At 40.8% G+C, this 23,406-nt stretch overlaps 1 long non-coding RNA gene across 1 annotated transcript; it reads left to right on the top strand.

Moving 5' to 3' along the window:
- The first annotated feature begins 1,449 nt into the window (after nucleotides 1-1,449).
- On the top strand, nucleotides 1,450-4,941 carry LOC143126286 (uncharacterized). Its single transcript, XR_012987443.1, has 4 exons — nucleotides 1,450-1,477; nucleotides 3,033-3,096; nucleotides 3,499-3,648; nucleotides 4,861-4,941. It is a non-coding gene; the product is annotated as an uncharacterized LOC143126286 (long non-coding RNA).
- Nucleotides 4,942-23,406: the final 18,465 nt, after the last annotated feature.

Here is a 23,406-nt window from a genome sequence, read left to right as displayed (position 1 = left end):
CTATATGACCGCTGCTTCGCTGCGCGGCGGTCATAATAAGATGGCCACAGTCGTACTTCATCTGTTCCATGCCCTCAATGTTTAAATCTCAAGCACTCAAAGTTCATTTAACAACATGGCACACTCAGGAAGATCTAGGGAAAGTGAATAGAACTGTACTCCACTGTCAGCTGTGTGACTGTGGAGCCTATCACCACAGCAGACATTTGCGATCTATGGCCTTTTGGGCCCCTGCCGTGGACTTCAAGACAGTGCTGCCTGGAAGGCGCTAGGGTCAGTCAAGGGTTAGGGTTAGCGTTAAGGTTAGGGTTAGGTGAGATCTCACCGAAATCAGCAAAGATGTGGATAACTTGGAGAGATATAATGTAGCAACCTTATTTCTGAAAAATCCCTCAAATGTGTGCTTTTGAGTATTATTGTCTGGCCTTTACACGAGAAAAATGTTTCAGTGCCCTCTAGAGAGCCACTTCAAACAATATGTTGTGTCTTAATGAGTGCCCTTCGAGTATTGTAAACTTAATGCAACACACTGGTGCCCCTTAAAATGTTACTTGCCGTTCCTTATGTGTGTCCTTCCCTGTGCCCTTGGCAAAGGGTGCCATTATGGAGTGCTTCTATGCTAGGGTGTCTTTTCCAGTACAGAATGCAGTGGAATGCAGCCATATACATTGCACTACATGTGAGAAAGAAGTACTGTACTGAAGAAGCTGTTTTTCAGAGTATTATTTTGGTTCATCATCTTCTTCATCTTCACCAAGTCACATGTCTACTGCATGGGCCATTTACTGTACTACACTTCTATAGGTACTCTTGCATGTGTCTCACCTAGGTTAGCCCGATTCAAATCAGCCCCATTTTGGACTAACAACTTAAACTTCTACACTTAGGGTTTATGGCCATTCCTAACAGATCTACTCTACAGGGGCACGGTCACCTGGTTTAAAGATGTTGTCTGATATGCATGTGGGCATATTTCTCAAGCCCCTTGGTTTTGTGAATATGGGACAGAAAGAGCAGGCCATAGGCATGCAGTGCTGCTCTACCAAGTCCTTAGTGCAGAGCTCATTTCTAGGAAATGATGTGACCACAGGGTGTAAAGAAAACAACACAGAGAGGACACAGTTACCTTCTTTGAACATGTGACTTTGAATAAATGATAAATAGATTAAACAAATGTTATTGCCCTGAAGGGATTTAGTCTTGCACTCAAGGTAGTCACATACTTATTTCTGCAATACCATTATGAGATAAACAGAATGAGGTCTTTAAAAGAAAATTAAAGACAGCTTGAAACAGCTACAGTGATGTGGGTGGCTAAAGCTTCCACTGTGGTTTATATCAAAACAAACATGAATGGTGATATTTCCACGTAATTACACGTGATCATAAATAGCACCACCCAGCACATCTCTCATTTCAGGTGCTGTAATCACACAGTGCGATTTTGATACTGATCAACTACAGTAAGTGAGTGCAGGTAAGAAAAAGCATTTTGTGATGAATAGTACATGTTGAGGTACTGAATTCAGGTACTGAATTCAACACTGTTGATGATATTTGTGCTGACTGTGCTGAAGTCAATAATGATTTTTTTTTACATATTTCAGTAAATTCATGGTTACTGAATCATGTGAATTCAAATAAATTTACATTTTATCAATTTGGCAGACACATTTATCCAAAACAACCTACAGCAATAGAATAACATTTAAGGTATTAACATTTGAGCTTTTTAACATTTAAGTTACAGAGCTACAGCTACAGCAAGAGAATAATATTTAAAGGAAAATTCTGGTGATTTTTCACATAAATCTCTTTTTCCTGAGGTCACCGAGTACTGTCGGTACGAAAGAAAAATGAAAACTACCAGTAGCTTGAGTTGCTGCAGCCAACAGCCAGGCAGCTACAGTGCTACATTCTGTGGGCATGAACATGGGGGCTCATGCCCCCAGAGTGTAGCATTGTAGCTGCCTGGCTGTTGGCTGCAGCAACTTGAGCTAGGTAGACCCGATTGTTTTCTTTTTTCTGTACTGACAGTACTCGGTTACCTCAAGGTACAGAGATCTATGTGGGAAATCGCCGGAATTCTCCTTTAAGCTATTAACGTTTAAGCATTTTAACATTTAAGCTACAGATCTACAGCTACAGCAACAGAATAACATTTAAGTTACAAGTGCAGAGGAAACTCAGCTAGGAATTACCACTGCTGTCAATACTAGAACTAGAAGATTTGAGTGCCTACATATTAAATACTAGTCAAAGTATGGTTGAAGAAGTGGTAGGTCTAGAAGAGGAGGGAGAGAGAAAAGCGGAGAGGAAGGAGGTAGAGAAGAGAGGGAAGCGCATGGTAGGAGCGTATTAGGTGTGTGAGGTCGTCAGAAGCTCTAGGAGAGGATATATAAATAGATCAGTATAGACAGACAAACCAAGGACATTTTCTTAAATAACTGTACCACCGTTTTTTAATTGCTTAAACTAGCATCAATTAAAAGCAGGGAATTACTTTCATATCGCTCAAATGAAGTTTGATATAAGCAGTTAGGGACAATAGTGTCTCTGTCATTGTCACCGTCACTTAATCTGGGCCTCTTCCTTTAAGCATTATTTTTGCAACTTGCAGGGTATCACTGAAGTCCATCAGGCTGCCCTGCACATTGGCAAATGACTCTAAAGTGGTACCCAGTATGTTGTAGACTCTAAAGGGGTATCCAGTATGTTGTACCCAGTATGTTGTAGACTCTAAAGGGGCATCCAGTATGTTGTAGACTCTAAAGGGGTATCCAGTATGTTGTAGACTCTAAAGGGGTATCCAGTATGCTGTAGACTCTAAAGGGGTACCCAGTATGCTGTAGACTCTAAAGGGGTATCCAGTATGTTGAAAGAACACAAAGAACACAAAATGTATGTTGTATTTAGCTAAACTATTTCTCACTCACTATGGTGCTAATTTTATATTATCAGGTTGCTATGAGAATTAACCATTCTCAGTACTATCATTCAAATAAAATGGCTCACTTTCTGTCTTTGTATAGATTGACATTAGCAAGATGATCTTCCCATACATACTCCCGTTAGTGATCAGTTATGCATATACAGGTGAGACAATATCTTATGCAAAATCTTATTACATTCAATACATAAAATAACCTATAGTTGTTATCATTGATGTCTTTACGTTTTATTTGTCCTTTTTTTGCACTTTATCTATTTTATGTGGATAAACTTGTGTGGCACATAGCTACTGTGGGGGGAAAGCAAGACGATGATGAGCTATGCACAGACGCATTTGATAGACATCCGTGGCACCCAATAAACGGATCTGGGCATTTTTTTCAAATACGAGAAAATTAACGTTTGGTTCCCAGACCACGTCTCATTGAGAAGTGGTGGTGCTAGCCAGGCTAAGGATCATTATGACACGTTCCGAATGCATGCCAAGTTTCGTGGACTTTCGTTCATGGGGGGCCTTACAATAAAATAATTTATGTGTACATTTAGTGACCATACACCAACAAGGATTCCCGGAACACTGAAAGACCGGGGTACACGAAACTTGGTGGGCATGTAACCCCACATGGATAGCATGGAACCATCGTTTTTCGTTTGGATCTGTAGCCCCCCCACTGGACTGGACCCCCCGAAAGGAGGGTAGGGCAGACACAGTTTTCTGTGAATATCTTGAGAACCGTAGGGCCTAGGGTGACCAATTTTTTGCGTATGTTTGCCTCCAGGGGTCATGTAAACCCATTCCATATGCACACATGTGCATAAACAGATACACACGCACACACATACATTCACAGTAATCCTACGTATGACACATACTCACACAGTAGATATATATACGCATGCATGCACATGCACACACACAGGCACATAAACAGGCAAACACACAAGCACATGCACATGCACGCACACACCCACCCACCCACACACACACACACATAAACATAAACATGTACACGCACACATGCACACAATTCAAGAATTTCTCAGAATTATGAACAGGCAAGATGGGGGTGGGGTTGTATAAAATGTATTTTACATGTGAAATCTATGAACTAATCATGTTTTGGTACTTGTTGTCTAGCAGATACCAGTGAGAATTGAGTGTGCATAATGCAATTCAGTGAGACAGTTAGAATCATATATGCCTTTCAGCGTGACTTATTTTTGTGGAAAAAATGTGCTGGACTGGGCGGCGGTCATATATTGAATGCGGTACATCTAGTTAATTCATGATTCATGTATTACTTCATTTCTTAATATCTCATGAATCATCATAAATTTACATACGTTCATAGTCTATCATTTGTGACCTCATACACAAACAGTTCATCAACTAAAGCATTAGGTACAGTGGGTACATTATTATGAATCATGATTTATTAAACCATGATGATTTATTTTTCTGCCAAAAATGTAGTCTCACTGCTCAAAATCTGATTTGAACACAACTTTGCAGTTCTCTAAACACATGTCATTATTCACAATTTGGTTGGGGGGCCACAGACATTATGAGCTCATGAGCAATTAACCTTTAATACATGTAATCATGATGATCATGCTTAAGAAATAATAAATCATAATGATGTACCCATCCTACTTAATGTCTTAGTTGATGTGTTGTTCATGCATGAGGTCATGAATGAGAGACTATGAATTTATGTATATTCCTGATGATTCATAAGATATAAAGGAGTGCATAAGTAGTGCATAAATCATGAATTAATTAATGCATGAAATAATGATAATTCATGTACCCTTACTGTACATTAATTACAAAAAAGAAGTTTGCATCACAAAGAGAACTTTTGTTCTGTGTGTGTGTGTGTGTGTGTGTGTGTGTTTCTCCTTCAGATGGAAAACTAGATCAGCCAGATACCAGAGTAACAGCTACGACTGGAGAGAATGTGACTCTGAAGTGTGAAATAAATGTAACATCTATACAACATCAATTTATTTTCTGGATTAGGATGAAACAGCCAAAAGAGCTCCAACACGTCCTGGGAATTTTAGCCAAATCAGAATCTTATATACTTTATGATGGTTTCAGTGAACAACGATTCAAATCAGTAAATAAAAATGGAAAATATTATTTGCAAATTTTCAATTATCAAGATTCAGATTCAGGTATTTATTACTGTGGCTATAGTTCATTAGTTGTTCTGAAGTTTGGCAGTGGGATACCTTTGAATTATGAAGGTATTATTCCTATTCTTATTCGTATTAATACTAATAGTAATATTGTTGTTGTTTGTATTGTTATGATTCTGGTGTTTCTTTACATAAAGTGAATCAAGGCTTCAAAACTAGGTGCTAGTTCTGACACTTTAATAGGTGCTATTTCTGACACTTTAATTGTTCACTGTATGTCACGATGAAAAATGATCACAGGATAAGGAAAGAAAAACATTACATGTCTTTTTGTTTAACATGATATGGACTTTACATGAAGAAATACTGCCGTAAGAAATTAAACAACCATTGACAGAAAATATATGAGTAATTCAAAAAGACAAGTTTTTGCATAGCAGACTATAACAAGGTTTTGAGAAAAATATATTTGATTAGCCATTTCCATTTGGAATTACTGTACACTGTAGCTATGTTTGCAGAAGAAATATTTTTAAAAATGTCTCCTTCATGTTTGTATTTTGGCATTTCTAGAGACCCTGGTGGGTTATGTGATTGGGTTGGGAGTGGCATTAAGTGTGTGTGTTGCTGTGATGGCATTCTTTATTGCTTCCCGACTAAGAAGACCTGCATGTGAACACTGCAATGGTAAGTACTCTATTCATCCATGCATACTGTATGTACTGTAAGGGTTAGAGGCCATTTTCAAATGTATATGTGTATGTTTGTTTGTTTAACAGAGAGAGCTCAAAACTGTAACAACTTTGTGCTGGAGGAAACTCGGGTAAGTCAAACATGTATTTGTAAAGAAATGCAATATTTATGGCAGGGTTTTTAACTACCATTACAGACCAACAAAAAGAAAAATAAATAAGGCTTTCTGGTGTACATTTTCTGCTGCACCTTGTGCTTTCCCCATGACGATTATTATGACCGCCGCTAGCAAAGCTAGCGAAGCGGTCATATAGGGATTGTCAAAGTTTTTTTTAATTTATTTATTTTTTTCCCCCGTCATCTACTTCCTGAAATTTTGGTCAACGATACCCGGGGCACCGAAACACTGGGGCACATGACATTTGGTGGGTATGTAGCCCGACTAGACTTTTACGGAAAAATTTAGTTTGGTCCCCGGGGGCCACTCCCCCTCCGCGCTGGGCCCCCCGAAACCCAAAAAATGCAGTTTTTCCTAAATAACTACCTGAACCGTGGCACCGAGGATGAAGAAATTTTTATGGTATGTTGGTCTCAAGGGCCCACATTAACCTAGCCCATAATCACTCATTTGTGATTTGCACCCCACCGGTAAAAAATGAAAATGCAATATCATTCTGCTTTAATCGCCCCTCTCTTCAGTAAAGACGTTCAGAACTGCACCAAATTTTATGTGTATGATTAACCTGACATTCTCTGGGGGTATGCCAAGTTTCGTAGAATTTCATCCATGGGGGGGTCTAAAAAAAAAAGTTATGTGTACATTTAGTGACTGTACACTCATTGGCCTGTAGATGGTGGTGCACACATATACACATGCACACACACACACAGGCACCCACATACTATCGGTATTAGAACGGCCGATACATAATTACAAATTCAGTAGGATTAAAAGAAAGCCAAAATAAATATGCATCATCATCATCATGGCTGCATTTCCAGTATTGGCAATAAGTAGTCGTTTGTCCACTAGATGGCGCATCGTTGCAGTGAGACATAATTTTGTTGGAAGTTAATCTAAAGTGGGTTGGAAAGACACTACGCTTCCTACAAGGACAAGACTGTAGGCTACAGTAGTTTACCGCAGAGAACGTCTAAGGGTAGGATGATTTCTGCATGACATGTAATTCCCATTTCCTCTTGAAGCCGAAATAAATCTGAGAATGTTTATCGGACATGCTTGTTTTTTACTGCAGGTAGGCTACGTTAATCCTATCAATAGCAGAACGTAGGTAAAATAATGTTACCGTTAGCATGGTTAAGTGATGGAGGCCAATTTGATTATTGATGTATTTGTAGAAAACCATAAATGCGTTTATAGGCTACCAAGCAAATCGATAACAGCACTAATTGTATCTTTCGACTGTCATCTCATTTGCTTATGACCATAACCTAGGCTACTAACAGGAGCTAAGTGAGTTAGCCACAACACGTTCGCTACGTGATGGTTTTTTAATGGAAAATATATAGGCTACCTGAAAGATAACCTGTCTATGATGCACCCTAAACACCGGGCTGGGACATTTCTGCTCAAGGTCTCAAAAAGCATCTGAGTCAACGTTCATTCCCAAACATCCATATAGGCTACTTCAATCCTCTATTTTCAAAGGTGATTCAAGTAAGGAAGAGCATGGCTCAAAGTAAAGTAACTGAAACTACATAAATTCGTCAAAGTGAATAATTTGTGTCAACTCGCCGCAATGTAGATTTATTAACGCACCCGTGATGATCTACATCTCCATTTAAACCAGATGTTTTAGAGCGCACGTTGAGATGTATTCAGGGCAGGGCTGTACCAACACAAATCATTCTTTGCGATGGATGATTTAGTACCAACGTTACACCGGTCAGATACAGTTTTGTCTATGGCTATTCCGTGAGACTGAGGCGCTTTTTGTTTGTTCGAAGTGCGTGTTTAGGGTGTGAGAGGGGAGTCGATGTGCTTTGATTCCAGCTTAGTTGTAGTCTATGCGATTAAAAAGCATGTGTGTGTGAAGTATCCAAACAATGATAACGCTTTCATTATGGCTGCTTTAGCCACAGACCTTGAGCTACTGTACAGTGGGTTGGGTTCCATTTAGAAGTGTCCACTTCATTCGCCCTTTCCGTAATTCACAGCTACGTGAAATGTATTACTACTGATATGCAAAACTATTAACTTTTCGCCAAGAGGTGGCAGCTTGATACTGTAAGGTGTAAGCCATTGGTTCCAAAGGAGATTTTATTTGGGTCGCCAGCATAGCCTAGTGACAATTTGTGTTGTGTAATAGGCCTAGCATAGGGCCTACCTTATATAGCTTATAGTTTGTTAACAGTCACGGTTTTGTCATAACTCCCTCTATGCATTTTTGCATTTAGAATAGCTCTAAAACCGGGGGGCGAACACGTCGCAGGGGGGGCGCCAGTGCGTGGATATCTCAATCACAAAATTAAACAATATTTCTATCGGGCGCCTACCATGGACTAGGCTGGGTGAAAATCAAAAGATTGCGTCAAAAGATTGAGCTTAACCATGGACCTCATGGTTGCAAAATGCAAGGGAACATGAATCAGCATATTATTTGCACAAACAATAACGGACAGTAGCTCTTCAACTTTGCCCGTTAAAATGTGTATGAACAGTCTCGCAATGCATTTCATGAAGGCCCTTTTGGACATGTCAGTTATTTGCAGCTCTGGGTAAAACGGCATTTTGTTTTAGACTACTGGTATTTAATTTGTGCATTGACAATAAAGCTGAATATCATTTGAACTAGATGACTAAACGTATGCATATGTAGAAGAAGAAACATTCACAAAAATCCATGACATGACCTCTCTTCTTGATAGCTGTTGAAAACTGCATGGAACTGACAGGGATTGTTTTGTTTAATAATAAATAAATACATTATGCTGCTACCTTCTGCTTTTCCCAAATACAATGTAGCCTACAGGTGTACCTTTCATCAGTCCAGTTGCAATGGATGGAATGTGATGAACTGCCCTACTTGTGATTGTTTAGAGATTTTAAAGGTTTTATAACAATGTTACAGATTTTTTGGCCCAGAAACAAATCTATTCACCTTTGCAGCGACAGTAGGCTACTTTGTGTGCGGAATGTGTGCAAACACACATTCCAAACAAGCATACACAAAAGTTTCAAGAGTGGGGGATGGAGTAGAAGATGGAGACAGATTCATTAATATGATTTATTTTCGCGGAATGGATATGCAGGACTGAGCGGCGGTCATATTTTGTACCGCTATGCGGTACATCTAGTTTTTTTTTTTTTTTTAGATTTATATTTTTTTAGCATTTAGCAGTTATGTAGAAATATAATGTACTGCATGCTGATGTATTTGGAATTAACAGGAGAGTGATGCTGAGAGAATGAATTATGCTGCCTTGGATTTTTCAAAAAGAAAACATGAGGGAAAAAAGAACAAGGAGTTGAAACCAGAAGTTGTTTACTCTGATGTCAAAAGTGAAAGAAAGCAAAGACTGAAGACTGGGAAGTACTGAGAAATTTCATCGTGATTCGACATTTCATCTATTTATTACAGCTGTGCTGTTCAGGTAAATTGGGGGGGGGGGGGGGGTTGCAATATGGGTACTGAGGGGACCAGCCCCACGTTTTTTCTTTTTTAAGTGTCGTGATTGCGGCAAAAACGTAAAAGTCAGGAAAATGTGATGTAATCTGCGTTTTGCCAAAGTAGCGCCCTTCTTTAACCCAATCAAGGAGGGCTGCGTGTCACACAACTAACAGTATCAGGGGGGTGGGGGGGGCATCTTTGCCTGTTTGTGTTTTTGTTTATTCTACCACCTCAGTACCCCCTTCATAGGGCCCCGGCCTGTTTTGGTGTGATGGTTAGCTATGGCCCCACATTTTTCCCCAAGTGTTGTGACTGCGGCAAAAATTAAAAAAAAAAAGAAAAAAAAGGAAAATGCAATGTAGCCTGCATTCTGCCAAAGTAGCACCCTTTGATCACATCAAGGGGGCCTGTGTGACACACAGCTAACACACCTTATTTTTGATACCAGACTTGTAATAGCCTACACACTGACTATCTGGCCCATTTCTAAAAAAAACTCTTTAGTGACTCTTTAGTTTGCAGACCGCTATGCCTGTTTGGTTTGTGTAGATTGAAGCTTGTTATTTGGGATTAAGAATTATTATTGTCTATGAGCTTCCCTCATTGTGTGCATTTTGTTTTGAATCTTGTAACATTTGTAGGCCTATTATTGTTTGTAGCTTTATTATGCATTGTGCTTGTTTTTGTATATACAGTAACCACAGAAAACTAAAATGTAGACTAATAAATACATCAATACATACATCAATACATCAATAAAGACAATAATTGTAATCACAGTGCTGATATAACAACCTGTACTAAGATGGGGAAATCACCTGCTGTTCTGGCGCAGCCATTGTGTTATAGTATGCTCAAGTGGGAGTGTGTGTGAATTTATTGTCTACTTAATTCTGCCTCTGGTAAGCCAGACCTATGTATGTATGATTGAATAGCACTGATTGTGTGTGCATGGAATAAGAATATAACAGTCTTAGGGACCATTTCTGAATAGACTAGATATTCTGTAAGACTCTGTCCATGGTGCTGAACATGTTCCAGATGTTCTCTGGAAACACATCTAAATTCTAAAATATATATGTAGCGCCCCTTTGCTATGCTGGCAATTAATAGGGGTAGCTATCCTGAATTCTTTTAAAGTATTAAATAAACTAAAATGTTTAACTTTAATTGTCTGTCTTGTTTGTATTTATTTACTTTTGGGTTTTAACGAATCATAAACAATGTTAATCTAAGTGATTAAGCATCCATTCACCTTTAAATTAAATATATCCCCTTAGCTTAATAATCACACACTTATATGCAAAAATAACTATTTACTATATTTACACATTAATATACATGACACACATTCAACAGTGAATTGCTTCAACCTAAAGTTCAGTTTCACCTTTCTCAAATGTAAACTGTTCCAATCAAATAATCACATTCACATGCAATTTAATTTAATTTCCCATAGGGCTACATCCTCCCCCTTCTAAACTGTCTGCATGTCCTCATGAGACACACTATAACATAGTTTAATATCTTTCCTTGACTAACTTTGAACTTTGTCTTAACATCCCAGTTTAATAATTATGCCCTTATGCACAATAGTAATTGGCTGATCTCTAGCCTTTCCTGGTTCATCATAGGTAAGACGAATTACAGGTTTCACTTGTCTCTTAGAACTAATTCTTGGTCTAAGATCCCTATCTATCATTGGTGTAGACCTAGGCTTAGCTTTAGGAGTACTAATAGGTGTTCTATACTCTTCTAGTTCTGGCTCAGAGTCAGAGTGGTCAGAGTCAGTGGTAGGAGCACTAGAATCATCTTCTAACTGACACTCCTCCTCACATTCGTCATCAGGAGCTTGGTTTTGATGTTCGTCTCGTTCTGACACTTCATCAAGTTCCTCATGGTCAGAGACTTTATCTTCACCATGTATAGAGACGCTCTGATCCTCTTCATTTTGTTCATGGACAGATGGCTCATGTTCCTCTTCCTGCGAACCAGCAACATCAGGCTCCTCATAGGTCCTTCTAGGTAAGAGCTTATGCAGGTATTCTCCATATGATCTACGAGTTCTTCCATAATCTAATTCCATGTCTGAAGATGAATCAGGGTCTCCATCTTGCACTTCAGGTGGTCTTTCAACGTTTCTTTGGTGTCTGTTCTTCCTTTGAAGACGTATCTTTGGTCTCAATGGTGATTCTCCATGATCTTTAATCTCAGGCATTCTCATGGACTGACTTACAGGTAAGAGATGATCTCGGTGCATCGTTTTCACGCCACCTTTTCCATCCTCAGGTTTCACCTGATAAACTGGCAAATTGGGCAGTTTTCCAACCACGACATATGGTACAGAGCTCCAGCGGCCTTCGAGTTTGTGTTTGCCTTTCAGCCCCAGGTTTCTGAGCAGCACTCTGTCCCCAATGTCAACAGTCTGGAAACGCACCTTCTGGTCGTATGCTCTTTTATTTCTTTGATGTACCTTATCTGCTGCGTTGCGGGCTAGTTGGTAGGCTTTCTGAAGATCTCCCTTCAGTTTCTCCACATACCGGGTATGGTGTCTGTCTCCGGTTCCATCAGATGAGGTTCCAAAGCAAAGATCTACTGGCAGCCTAGCTTCTCTGCCAAACATCAGCAGATATGGTGAGTATCCAGTTGAGTTACATGTTGTACTGTTGTAGGCATGAACAACGTATGGAACATGTTGACTCCATGAATGTTTCTTTTCATGCCCCAAGGTCGCTAACATTGAGAGTAGAGTGCGGTTGAATCTTTCGGGTTGAGGGTCCCCTTGTGGATGATACGGCGTGGTTCGGGATTTCCGTACCCCCAGGATCATCAAGAGTTCTCGAATCAACCGACTCTCAAAATCTTTCCCTTGGTCTGAATGTATTCTGCTTGGCAGACCATAATGCACAAAATACTTTTCCACAAGAACTTTGGCCACTGTGAGGGCTTTTTGGTTCCTCGTGGGAAACGCTTGTGCGTACCGTGTGAAATGATCTGTCACAACTAATACATTGCTAATTCCTCTTGAATCAGGTTCCATGGAGAGAAAATCAATGCAAACCAAGTCCATAGGACCACGGCTTACAATCTGGTGCAGGGGTGCAGCCTTCTTGCAAGGGGTTTTACGCATGACACATTCTCCACAGCCCTTGACATACTGTTCAACCTCCATCGCCATCTTGGGCCAATAGAACCTACTGCGTAGCAAGTCTGTGGTCCTCTCTACTCCAAGATGACCCATGTCATCATGTAATGACTTCAGGACAGCCCCTCGGAACTCAGCAGGCAGCACGAGCTGGGTTACCTGTTCTCCAGAGGGTTTCTTGCTCGTCCTATGGAGTAGTCCATCTTTCAGCAACAGACGGTCTCTCTCACGCTTGAACAGCATCATCTCAGGCTTTGTCTCTTTTTCACTCGGCCACTTCCCTTGCTGCATGGCTTCCATCACTCTCCTGATGATGTTATCCATCTGCTGAGCTTCCTTCAAATCAGCTTTGGACATTTGTCGCAAGGAAAGCAAGTCAAGGTGAGTAGGGAAAGCGAACACATCAGGGATGCACTCTGAGGAAGCTCCCAGTTGATCAACATATCTGGATGGTGTACTAGACGACACAGAAGTGTAGATCCTCTGACAGATGGATTTCACCCCACTCTGAGGTATCTCTTCCCACTTTCCTCTCTTTACCTCATCAGCCATATTCCTGGACAGCAAGTCGGCATCAATGTTGTTCTTGCCGGGCCGGTACTGGATGTTAAAGTCATATGTCGCTAAGGCAGCCAGCCAGCGATGCCCTGTGGCGTTGAGCTTAGCTGTCGTTAGCACATAGGTCATTGGATTATTATCCGTTCGGACTGTGAATCTAGCTCCATAGAGGTAATCGTGGAATTTATCCACGACCGCCCACTTAAGTGCTAAAAATTCAAGCTGGTGAACTGGATAGCGCTGTTCAGTAGCACTCACTCTTCGGCTGGCAAAAGCCACTGGCCTGAGTCCTTCTGGGTGTACTTGATACAATACAGCACCAAGCCCTTTGAAGCTGGCGTCTGTATGCAAGATGTAAGGCTTGTTGCTGTCTGCAAACGCAAGGACTGGTGCGTTAGTGAGGCACTGAATAATGCGGTGGAAGGCATCGGTGCATGTCTGATCCCACCGGTCTCCAAATGGTTCTGACTCTTTCAGGTAGGTTGTTGTCTTCTCTTTAAGCTGCTTCTTGCCTCTCTGTGTTGGTGCATACCCTTTGGTGAGCTCTGTGAGGGGTCTGACAATGGCCGAGTAATTTGCTACAAAACGACGATAATATCCGCAGAACCCCAAGAAAGACCTCAAAGATTTCAGATCTGTGGGCCGAGGCCAGTTAGTGACGGCCTCTACCTTGTCGGGATCTGTGGCGATGCCGTTTGCAGATATTATGTGCCCCACATATTTCACTTTTGGTTGGCAAAACTGGCACTTGTCAAGAGACAGCTTTAGTCCTACCTCTTCTAGTCGGTCTAGCACTTTGAGGAGCCTCTCTTCGTGTTCTTGTAAGGACTTCCCAAAGACTATCAGGTCATCCAGGTAAACCAATACCTGGAGAAGGTTCATGTCCCCTGCGGCTCTTTCCATCAATCGTTGGAATGTCGCAGGCGCTCCAGTGATTCCCTGCGGCATTCTTTCGAATTGATAAAACCCTAGCGGGCAGATGAAGGCTGTTTTTTCCTTATCAGCTTCTGACATAGCAATCTGATAGTATCCTGACCTTAAGTCTAATACTGAAAACCACCTACTCCCTGTCAAGCAGTCTAGTGCATCGTCAATGCGGGGAGTGGTATATTGGTCAGGCACTGTACGACTATTTAGTGTTCTGTAGTCTATGCACATTCTAACACTGCCATTCTTCTTCCTAGCTACAACTATCGGAGAAGCGTATGGGCTACGAGACTCTTTGATAATGCCAGCTTTCAGAAGATCTTGCAAGTGTCTGCGTACATCTTCAATGTCGGCAGGAGCTAATCTCCGCGACCGTTCTCTAAAAGGTCTTGTGTCTGACAGCCGGATATGATGCTCGACCCCTCTCGCCAGTCCCACATCCCATTCATGTACGGAAAATACATTGGCTCTTTCTGACAGTTTTTTCCGGAGTCTTGATCTCCAATGTTCTGGGATGGGTGAGTCGCCAAAGTTGATGAGGTGAGAGTCAAAGTCTGTTGGCGTCACCCCAGTCTTTGTCTCAATCTCGGGCAGCAAGGCAGGCATCACAGGATCAGCAGAACACAAATTACCCATAACTGTTCCAACGGGGAGGACTGTATCTCGTACTGACTCATTCCGTACCAGCACAGGAAAATGATTCACATCTACCTCCGGACTAGAAACTACCATAGGCTGCAGTAAGACACCAGCTGGAAGTGGGACTGTAGGCGAAGCATCCACCATCAGCACCCCTTTGTCCAATGGCTTCTCTAACTTCACGCAACAGACAGCACGACGATCACCACCAGCAGGTAAGGTCAGTGGGCCAGGGCCCATCCACTTCACACATCCTACGTCCTCTTCTTCTTCACAGGTCACCGGAACCACACTAGGGACTGGTTCATCAGCTCTGATACCCAAAGTCTGAGCTATATCTACCCCGGCAGTCTCTCTACAGAGTTTAGCCAACCGCTTGAAAAGGCTGGCATTGGTGCCCAGGATAACAGGAATCTGGTCTGGAGTTCTGGGGCCCGGACAGATCAATGCTAACACTGAGATAGATTCTTTGGAACCAGTGACACTTTCAGGAAACTCTACGTCAACAACGACATAACCCAGGTAAGGATAGCTATTCTCGCTCAATCCCCATATAGCCAGGCCTGAAACAGGACGGATCGGTACATCTGGCAAATGCTGCTTGTACCATGTCTCAAAAATTATTGTTACTTGTGAGCCACTGTCTAGCACAGCATCACACTTCTGGCCATTCACTCTCAAATGCACAACAGACGGTGGACCTATAAGCCCTTTAGGAATCTCTCTGGCTACTGCTGAAGTCACTTCACTTTTCTTGACGGAACAGACAGTGTCAGGACTCCTTTCTCCATGGCTAGGCGGCTGTCCCTCTTTGGCTCTCTTGAGAGAGTGAATGAGCTTTTGAATGACTTTGCTCTGGTTCTCTGCATTCTGACACTTGGTGACAAAGTGCCCGTTTTCACCACACCTGTAGCAGATGCTTTCACCTGAGTCTCTGGAAGGCTAGTATGACTTTTGGCTGTTGTGAGCAGGTCTGGACGGTTCCACTCTCAATGCATTGGCAGGTGCATCTGAGACCTTGGCCCCTTTGGATGACATTTTCTTCTGTAACCTTTGGACTTGTTTTCTCAATGCTACAACCTCTGCATTTTCACAGCTTTCAGCCACAGGGCCCTGGACAACTGGACCAGGCCCTTTGTCATCGTCTGTCTCTTGCTGAGGCTTAGCGGTCATTGTGGCGAACAACGACTTCAGCTCCTTGATATCTGCTTTTTAAGCTCTGTATGTCTGTCTGTTGGCTGTCCATCTCTGTGTTGGCATGAACTCTTTGGACAGACGTGCTAAGCTTAACTCTAGCAGCTGCATATTCCTCTTCAGCTCAGATCTCGGCTAGCAGCTCTAAAAACTTTGGAGGATTCTGCTTTCTCTCCCTTAGTTTAAGCTGAACTAGCATCAGGTCTGAATGTATGGCTCCCCGGAGTAGCTGCTCTACTCGGGCTGCATCCACACGACTGGCAGGAATACCACCTTTACTCACTACCTTGGTAAGGGACTGTTCTATTCGTCTCAGGAAAGTAGACAGTTTCTCACTTTTTCCTTGCTGCAATAGCCTAAACTCAAAGTAGAGGTCTTCACCTGACTCTGCCGTGCCGAACGCGCTCTCAATCACATCCAAGCATTCAGAAGGGGCAACGTCAGCCTCAGGCATAAAAAAAAAATTTCTTGGGTTCCGGTTTCCGACCGACCCTGTCAATTTATGTGCGACCCAAATTTATTTTATGAGCTTGGGGAAGAAATAACACTAAATAGTCTAGGCTACATTAAATAAATCCACAAATAAAAGGCGAACTATAATTACATTAATTACCCCTTGCGTTGTGTATAGGGATAAGCGTATTCTCTCTGTTACAAAGTAGCCTATGCACAGCTGTTCACGAAGACGATTGTTTTCGTCACGTACCAAGGCACTCGCAATTGTGTCCAAACACCGCAACTTTGGCGCAAATTTGACCAATCATCGTAGTTTCACTGTGAAATGTCACCTACCGCAACAGTCCCTCGCGCAGAATATTAAGCCAGGTGGCACACTTACTTCTGCACCTTCTGCATATGACACCAAAGACTGCCCTAAGTGTTCGTTCCTCTGCAGTTTTGATGACTATAAATAGAAGGCTAACGTTAACGATCTGCTTACTTGCATCTCTCAACCTGGTGTTGCTAACCTACCTAGGCTATGAAAGTAAGTTAATTAAGGCCTACTTGGTTTACTGACATTTGAGTAGGCTATGCAACCCATTGGCAAACGTTTACCTGGATATGTCCTTTTAGCTTATGTCATGTTTATGTCAAGCTTATGTTTGCTAGCTTGTGGGCTTAGTTTGAGTAGTGCTACCAAAATCATAGAAATTAATAAAATTGCAAGACATTTACCTCTTCTATGATCCAAGAATGATTTCATTCGAGTTGTTTTTTTTTAACATTTATTTTAACTAATGACATAGAAGACATTCCCAATTGCATCCACATATGGTAATGCACTATGCAAAAAGTGATTTACACTCATAGCCGAACAGTGAGATGCAAGCCTTCCAATCCACTCAGAAATGTAATTAGGCTACTCTCACGTCCTTAAAGGAGCAGGCAGTGAATTAGACGTACACCACCAATGTAATGACATTAAACAGAAGTGTAGTCAAATAGTTTAAATCAATATGAAATTACTAGATACTTACTTGCATATTAGTAATTATGCAGGCCACAGTCTATGATTTATTAAAAATATATGAACTTAATATGAATTACAAAATATATGAATGTATTGAAACATATGACATGATGCCATCTCTTGGTTTGATTTTCTACTTTGATTTTCTGTAATCCTTACTGTTTACCTTGGATTATCCTTTTTAATAAGCATCAAGATTATCAGTGTGATTTTGGTCTTACTAACCTTAATTGCCTTAAATTTAAACTATTTTTGCAATTTTCAATTTCTCCACAAGAAACAGCTAAAATCACCGCAACTTCCATCCAGGCATATTAGGTCACAACAGTCTCAAAAAACCTCGCAAAATCCTGGAGGGATTGATTTTCAACCTATCCCTTACTGCCACTGGAAAAAATAAAAAAATAAAAAAAAAAATTCCCTACCGACCCATGGCCTCAACAGTCAACCAACAGGAACCAAACCTTTTTTTTTTTTATGCCTCAGCTGTCCGCACTGCTTTCACTACAGCTAGAGCAGGTCCTCTAAGACACTCCATAATACGTCTGCGCTTTTCTTTGGCAGAGCAGTCGCTTTCTTCTACCATCAAACGAGCCTGTTCGAGCCAGTGCTCAAACGCTTCTTCCCCTGCGGGGGTGGGTAATGTGCCAGAAAACATCCGCAGGCGGCGATAACTAGTGTTTTCCCCTCTAGGCTTCTCCATCTTAGACAACACGTCGCCAACAGCACGAATGATGGACTCAGCAGAGCCACTGGGTTTCGCCGCATCAAGCAGAACTTTCAATGGGGTCAGTGTGTCTCCATTCGATACTGAACGTCCAGCAAAGATGATAGGCCAACGGTCTTCTGAAGTGGGGTGTTTAACTTCAGCCGGGACCTTGGTTGGGTCAATCTTCTCTTTACATTCACATAGCACTGTTAGGCAGTCCAGCTTAGAATGAAATCGTCTGCCTCTTACTCGCACTCGTCCTAAGGCTTTCACCGTCTCCAGGGTTTCTTCTATTTGGGCCACTTCATAACCTTTGGTAACCAGTGCAAGCAACACATGGTTTTCGTCGAGTGACTCACCTTTACACCACTCTCTGAGCTCCGTCACCAAATCTGAATGCACAGACTGAACCTCCATTGCCATTAGCTTTAGTAACTATTACTACTAAAGTTAGAAATTATTTGCTAAATTTCACCTATTTGTGCTTTAATCTTGCTATTAAGTACCCAAAGACTAAATAAATCACTAATTTTAAAAAAAGAATCCCAGCGGTGCCTCCATTTTTATGTAGCGCCCCTTTGCTATGCTGGCAATTAATAGGGGTAGCTATCCTGAATTCTTTTAAAGTATTAAATAAACTAAAATGTTTAACTTTAATTGTCTGTCTTGTTTGTATTTATTTACTTTTGGGTTTTAACGAATCATAAACAATGTTAATCTAAGTGATTAAGCATCCATTCACCTTTAAATTAAATATATCCCCTTAGCTTAACCCTCTATACCCCGTAACGGCCGTCGACGGCCGTTCTGTATTCTCCTGTAACGGCCGCGGCCGGCCGCAATTCTTAAAGAGACACCTGCTACAGTATAACCTTCATACATGAAATAATACAGCGTTAGTGGGTACATAAACACCAGACTTTTATTTTGACACACTTAAATGGCTAGGTCGCTATTGACATTTCTCCGGTATTTTTGAGTTTAGCCTGTTGACTGACCGGCTGAGGACTTACGGTGCCTCTGGAGTTATGGCTTCTAACAAGCGTTCGCGTCTTTTCTCATTAGATGAGATAGTATTGATGTGCATCCACCATGTTTTGATGTAAGTGACGATCATATTGATGTAAGAAAATGACAAAATAAAAACATGAAAGTGTAATATATTTAACGTTAGCATCCTCCCGTTTGTCATGACTGACTAGCTGCCTCTCTGGCATAAAAAAAATCGTATGGCTGTCACTGTGAAAGTTTGAGTTTGAGTTTAGCTAGCACCAGCAAAATATAGGCATAATTCAGTGATGGGTCATGGCCTAATTAACAATAAAGTTTATGATAAACCCATGCCAGGTTTATTTGCAGTTATATCTTAACACATAACATTAACATTACCCCTTTCTGGCATGTACAGTAAAGCTAACATTATCAAATCCCACTTACAGATAGTTATTGCAAACTAGGCTACTATTATGTATGTCTCTCTCAATGAGTTTTTATGTTGACTAATAACCAAAGCGGGAACCACCGTTGTGTTTTCTGCTTATGGATGTTAGGAAAATGTATTTGTATACAAGTAGGCCAATGTCTCGTCATCTTTGTGATTACAAAAAAGCCTGCTAATTTGCTACCTTCACTGATGTAACGTTAGTCTGAGACTCGTAATGTTAACGTTAGCACAGGATAGGTTGAAGGTTAGTGAACGAGTGCAACAGGTTCATTATCATCGACTGATCAAGTTTAGATAAATGATATAACATGATGTGCATGTAAAACAAAACGTAAATCCATGTCAGGTTTAACAGTCCCTGTTCTTGGTGACATGCTTATCAAATGAGTCACGATTTCATGCGCTATGCTTCTGGCCTACGTTAGTTCATATCCTCATCATTTTTTAGCTGTAGCCTAAGGCTTACTGTCCAGCTAAATCCCAAATAAGTGCAAGATATGCCAGTCTATTTCAATGAAATCAGTACTCATATAGTATCTTGTTTCCCAGCTTCTAATACATAAATATGTGAACCATATTTATAACTTTTTGTTAGTGAAAGACTTTGAGACTGTAAGTGAGTAGGCCTATGGCCGTCTATGGGAAACATGAATATATAATTCTTAATGGATCGATCATATATCATTTGAAAGAACCATTTCTAATCTTTAAACTGAAAGAAACTTACAATTGACACTTTTCATTAGATTTTTAGTTATTCTTGGTTATTTGAAATGTTTCTCAAATTGCCCTTTTCTCTTAGAATTCCCAGGAATCTGGGGCATTGTTATAGAATTCCACTGGGGTATAGAGGGTTAATAATCACACACTTATATGCAAAAATAACTATTTGCTATATTTACACATTAATATACATGACACACATTCAACAGTGAATTGCTTCAACCTAAAGTTCAGTTTCACCTTTCTCAAATGTAAACTGTTCCAATCAAATAATCACATTCACATGCAATTTGTACCTTTTAACTCAAATATTCGATACTATGGCCAATATAAAACCTAAGCCGGCAGTACCCTTTAAATGCATAAACCAAACTTAAATGTTCACCGTTGCAGGCCTGATAGTCGCTCGGGTGCGTTGTAGCCTACAAAAACAAAATGGCTGCTTCACCACGAGTGGCTAAATAAAAAGTGGTACCTCAGAGATTAAGCATTGGGTCACGCATGCAGGGTGCGCAGGAGAATAGCGAGGATCTTTCGCGGCAGTTGTCATCCACGACATCAACTGGTTTCGAAGTGAGGTCTTTGAAGCTCCAGGTTCTTCTGGACTTGGTATTACAGTGCTATTACAGTTGGCAGTCCGCGAACTCGTTAGCTCAGTCCAAGCACAAGCACTAGCCTCCACAGCTAACTCACTTGGAAATTTAACTACGTTCTGTTAACTGTCAAAACTTCTATCCGAAGTTTCACAACACAACCCGTTTACTCTTTCCACAGTAAAGTGACTTCCAGTGATCTAGTCGACCACTTAATCTAACTATAAACTGTTGGTTACTGCAGAAACACTATCCGTGTGTTCACTGTTCATCCACTTGCGTGTTCTCTCGTCCTCGTGTCGTTCGTTTCTCCCCCACATACTTCCTGATAACCCTTAACCTCTAGCTAAACTCTCATTGGCTCAAATAATACAAATGTAACATAAAATACACGTTTCCAGTATTTCTCTTTTAGATACAAAACATAATATCCTAACAACATTTCTTTAGCTATGAAATTAGAAACAAACATTACATTTATCTTATTAACCAATGCATAACCATGAAATTCCATACATATCACAATATATACCTTAAACTCTTGTGATATTCTTCTAAATGTATTTAACCTTTTTAAATCTTATTTATTCTATTTATTAGAACTTAACTTACCCTATTTATGAATCTCTAAACTTAAATTATTATCTAATTTCCCATAGGGCTACATATATATAGCTCTCTTTCTTCTAGAAGTGTACACTGGAAGGAAGAAAGCACAGTTATGGTTCTTGACAGACACTTTTGTTCATATCAACATACAATATACAATAATAACAATTAACATTATCATTAAATATGATTTTTGGGTTACACTTCACTTGACAGTATCGACATAAGAGTGACATGACACTGTCATGAACGTGTCATAAACAAGTCATAAACGTTTATGACAAACACTTCTATTATTAATTAGAGGGGATGCATCCCCTCTATTGAAATCCGAAAACTTCTTCTTCTTATTATTTTTCTTTTTACCTTTTTGTGCGCGCTATTCAGCCCAAACCGCTTAACGTACAAATTTGGTTCAAACACCGTTCCGTAGATCTTCCAAGGCTTTACCGTCCTATCCGTTTTTCATTTTTGAGAAGGTTATACTTTTTGAGATATTTGTAATTAAAAGTGTATTTTTCCCCCATAGACTTGAATGGGGGCTGTGATGTCATAATAGAGCCAGCTGCGCTCGTTAAGTAGTTCTCAGAGCAGTTCCCAGGCTAATCAGAACACTGGCACAGGTGTCACCTGTGAGGAATTCAACTGTCTCAGCCTCTAAGCATACAAACTAGCTCTACCTGAACTACACATCCTGTTAAAGTGTTTCCTGTGTGTCAAAATAAAAGTCCCAGCCATATCTCATGCATTCAGCATTATATCTCCAGAACGGCTTGACGTACATGCTTCAAATTTGGTACGAGTGTTTTTATGGACTCAAAGGTGAAGTGAGTTGATGTTGGAGGTTGAAGGTCAAATGTCAAGGTCAAAAACACCTTGAGTGTGATATCTCAAGAATGCCATGTCACACAAGATTCAAATTTGGTTACTCCAAAAGCACCTTTTTAGGTATCACAATTACCCTACCAACCAGCTAGCAGCAAGCTCAACAGCCCCACCAACACCCTAACCAGCAGATTGCATCCCCTCGTGTAATTCCTCGGAATTGCATTTCTAGGTTCAACAATTTATGGTTAGGATTAAGGTTAGGTTTAGGGTTAGGGTTAGGATAAGGGTTAGAGGTTAGGATTAGGGTTAGGTTTCATGTGTCATGACAGTGTCATGTCACTCTTATGTCGATACTGTCAAGTAAAGTGTTACCCTACAAACATGTTATAAAGCCTGTCGCAAAACCCTTGAACAGGTGGTCAATCAGAAATTTCAAACGAACGAGGGAACAACATGTCACAATGCAACACGCTGTTTTCCCTTGATGAAAGTGAAACCATGAGTTTTCCCACATCTCAACTTTGGCCAAAGTTTTCAGAAATAATTGTTTTAATTGATTATACCTCATTGAAATAATATGCATTTTCCATAAGGGGTCTTAGAAGCCATCTGTCTCCTTCTATCCACAGCGTTTTTGTTGCAAACATAATCATACTAAGCGTGCTCAGATGACGTGATAGATGTGACGCTGTTGGTCACCTGTCCATTATTGTAAAGCCTGATTTGATTGGTCCGCACAGCTCTGGTGCGAGCATAGTTGCTCCACAATAGAGCAATGGCAGACCGAACTTCCTGACCTCAAATGTTGTGGGCAGGACTAAGTTCGGCTGGCACCCAGGCTAAAGGCCTATTCACACCAAGAACGATAACAATAACTATAACCATAACGATAAAAGCGTTCACACCAGGGGCGGGGCCACAGGGGCCCGGGCCCCATCTGAAATCTCATTGGCCCCTAACTGGCCCCTGTACCGTCAATCATCAATAAGTGTCAAACTTGTTGAGAACGACGATCAGAGATGCAATTCCATTCCCAAAAAACTGGTGGCAGTAATGCACCTATGAAGCTTGAAAGCTAAAGCACACAGTGAACTGTAAAAGAAAGAATACATTTGGCTAACCAGAAATGTCTCTGCTAATGTGA

This window comes from Alosa pseudoharengus, unplaced genomic scaffold (assembly GCF_046254945.1).
Source record: "Alosa pseudoharengus isolate Yale_2024_CS ecotype anadromous, Long Island Sound unplaced genomic scaffold, YU_APseudo_1.1 YU_APseudo_1.1_scf_16, whole genome shotgun sequence".
Taxonomy (NCBI): Eukaryota; Metazoa; Chordata; class Actinopteri; order Clupeiformes; family Clupeidae; genus Alosa; species Alosa pseudoharengus.
The sequence above is the reverse complement of the archived record's forward strand: the minus strand, read 5'-3'. Positions and strand labels throughout refer to the sequence as shown.